Source organism: Phyllobates terribilis, unplaced genomic scaffold (genome assembly GCF_046119375.1).
Source record: "Phyllobates terribilis strain yellow unplaced genomic scaffold, ASM4611937v1 Scaffold_3765__1_contigs__length_70666, whole genome shotgun sequence".
NCBI classification, from domain to species: domain Eukaryota; kingdom Metazoa; phylum Chordata; class Amphibia; order Anura; family Dendrobatidae; genus Phyllobates; species Phyllobates terribilis.
Window position 1 is genome coordinate 62,501 of NW_027366518.1, and position 3,588 is coordinate 66,088.

Genomic DNA, 3,588 nt, shown 5'->3' on the forward strand with positions numbered 1-3,588 from the left:
CACGGTGAGAACCCCCTTCGCCTGCCTCCACACCTCTGTCATCCTCCCCACTGACGTAGGGGCTCGGGAAAAGACTGGAAATCGCGAAGCTCGGCAGTGGCGCGGAGAGGCCACCCACCGCCGCCGCTGTCGCCACCGCCGCGGAGGCCGCCCTTTCGGACACGAGGGGCAGCGCGAGCCTCCGCTGGCCGGGTACGCATCTGGAAGAAAAGGGCCGCCCTCGGAGAAGATCGCTGTGCTTCCCCGCACAGGGAGCGATTCGGACGACGGGCCCCCACGCCTGGCTGGGTGGGCGCCCCGCCGTTCGCCCGTACGGGTCGTCGGACCACTGCCTTCGCTCGGTTCGGGTCAAACTCCCCACGGCTCGGCCACCTCCGCAGACGGGAGGCGAGGCCGGCATGCGCGCCCAAAGATAGGTGTCGGAAGCCCGGGGGTAGAGGAGGAAGGGGACCGCTCACCTTAAGCCAGCGCGGGCTCCAAAGCCCGGGCCGAGCGAGCGGCGCCACCTCCCCACCCGGGAGCGCTGCGCCAGATCGATCGGAGGAAGAGCAGGGGTGCATGTAGGGACTTGCCCAAGTACGGAGGCTGCAAACCCCTGTCGTCGGGAGATACGTGCCCACGAGTCCTGGAAGCGCGACTCGGGTACAGGCGCCCTTGCGGGGGGGTACTGGATGTGGAACAGCACTGGGGTCGAAGCCACAAAAGCATCCGCCCTCATGGAGCCTCTCCTCGGCCTAAAAATCCAGATTTTAGCCTTGACGGCGCCCCCATGTGGAGAACCAGGGCCCGCGGGGGGGTCTGGCCAGGCTCACTTCAACCCAGGAACACCTCTCTGACTTGGGATAGGCGACCGGCAAAAGTCCCCCCACGCAGCTGCGGAAGCCTGGGTTCAGCCAAGGTGCAGACCTCCAGCCGAACAGGGACTCATAGCCAAAACGCATACCCAGGCCTACGGAGGTGAAAACCAGCTTAAATGAGTCGAAATGTGTCGGGGCTGAGAGGTACCTCTCTCTCATATATTCTGCCGGTGGTGTGCAAAACTGGGTCTTTGCATGGAGTGTCACCCTATACCCACTTTAGGGACGCATGCAAAAAAGTGCCCGATCGCCTGGAACTGTCAGGCGGATTCGGCTCCCTGGAATTTCCTCATTCTGGTTCTTTTTCACTTTTTGTCTCTTTTGCGACATCTAGTGGGCAGGCTGCATTACTGCAACCGGGGACACCTCAAAACGCTTGGAACTGGGGAGCGGGCTCAATTTACAAACGTTTTGCGGGTCCTGGAAGTCAAAATTGTGACTTCTGAAAACGACTAAGTATCAAGGACTCATCGCGCGAATCGCTCTGGAACTGAAATCGGATGCGCGCACTGACATGCTCCCCTCTCTGGAAGTCTGACACAAGTTGAAAAATTTTCTAAGTCCCCAAAAATTTTTTTTTTCAACTTTTTTTCAATTTTCCCCCTGTGGGATATATATTTTACCCACACTTTTGGAGCCCTCCTGGGATGCCCTCTAACATACTAGAACCTCATTTTGTGGAAGTTTTCACAAAATTGTGAAATTTTCCAAAAAGTCAGAAATTTTGCAAAAACGACTAAGTATCAAGGACTCATCGCGCGAATCGCTCTGGAACTGAAATCGGATGCGCGCACTGACATGCTCCCCTGTCTGGAAGTCTGACAAAAGTTGAAAAATTTTCTAAGTCCCCAAAAATTTTTTTTTTCAACTTTTTTTCAATTTTCCCCCTGTGGGATATATATTTTACCCACACTTTTGGAGCCCTCCTGGGATGCCCTCTAACATACTAGAACCTCATTTTGTGGAAGTTTTCACAAAATTGTGAAATTTTCCAAAAAGTCAGAAATTTTGCAAAAACGACTAAGTATCAAGGACTCATCGCGCGAATCGCTCTGGAACTGAAATCGGATGCGCGCACTGACATGCTCCCCTCTCTGGAAGTCTGACACATGTGTGAAAATTTTCTAAGTCCCCAAAAATTTTTTTTTTCAACTTTTTTTCAATTTTCCCCCTGTGGGATATATATTTTACCCACACTTTTGGAGCCCTCCTGGGATGCCCTCTAACATACTAGAACCTCATTTTGTGGAAGTTTTCACAAAATTGTGAAATTTTCAAAAAGTCAGAAATTTTGCCAAAAACGACTAAGTATCAAGGACTCATCGCGCGAATCGCTCTGGAACTGAAATCGGATGCGCGCACTGACACGCTCCCCTGTCTGGAAGTCTGACAAAAGTTGAAAAATTTTCTAAGTCCCCAAAAATTTTTTTTTTCAACTTTTTTTCAATTTTCCCCCTGTGGGATATATATTTTACCCACACTTTTGGAGCCCTCCTGGGATGCCCTCTAACATACTAGAACCTCATTTTGTGGAAGTTTTCACAAAATTGTGAAATTTTCCAAAAAGTCAGAAATTTTGCAAAAACGACTAAGTATCAAGGACTCATCGCGCGAATCGCTCTGGAACTGAAATCGGATGCGCGCACTGACATGCTCCCCTCTCTGGAAGTCTGACACATGTGTGAAAATTTTCTAAGTCCCCAAAAATTTTTTTTTTCAACTTTTTTTCAATTTTCCCCCTGTGGGATATATATTTTACCCACACTTTTGGAGCCCTCCTGGGATGCCCTCTAACATACTAGAACCTCATTTTGTGGAAGTTTTCACAAAATTGTGAAATTTTCCAAAAAGTCAGAAATTTTGCAAAAACGACTAAGTATCAAGGACTCATCGCGCGAATCGCTCTGGAACTGAAATCGGATGCGCGCACTGACATGCTCCCCTCTCTGGAAGTCTGACACATGTGTGAAAATTTTCTAAGTCCCCAAAAATTTTTTTTTTCAACTTTTTTTCAATTTTCCCCCTGTGGGATATATATTTTACCCACACTTTTGGAGCCCTCCTGGGATGCCCTCTAACATACTAGAACCTCATTTTGTGGAAGTTTTCACAAAATTGTGAAATTTTCAAAAAGTCAGAAATTTTGCCAAAAACGACTAAGTATCAAGGACTCATCGCGCGAATCGCTCTGGAACTGAAATCGGATGCGCGCACTGACACGCTCCCCTGTCTGGAAGTATGACAAAAGTTGAAAAATTTTCTAAGTCCCCAAAAATTTTTTTTTTCAACTTTTTTTCAATTTTCCCCCTGTGGGATATATATTTTACCCACACTTTTGGAGCCCTCCTGGGATGCCCTCTAACATACTAGAACCTCATTTTGTGGAAGTTTTCACAAAATTGTGAAATTTTCAAAAAGTCAGAAATTTTGCCAAAAACGACTAAGTATCAAGGACTCATCGCGCGAATCGCTCTGGAACTGAAATCGGATGCGCGCACTGACATGCTCCCCTCTCTGGAAGTCTGACACATGTGTGAAAATTTTCTAAGTCCCCAAAAATTTTTTTTTTCAACTTTTTTTCAATTTTCCCCCTGTGGGATATATATTTTACCCACACTTTTGGAGCCCTCCTGGGATGCCCTCTAACATACTAGAACCTCATTTTGTGGAAGTTTTCACAAAATTGTGAAATTTTCCAAAAAGTCAGAAATTTTGCAAAAACGACTAAGTA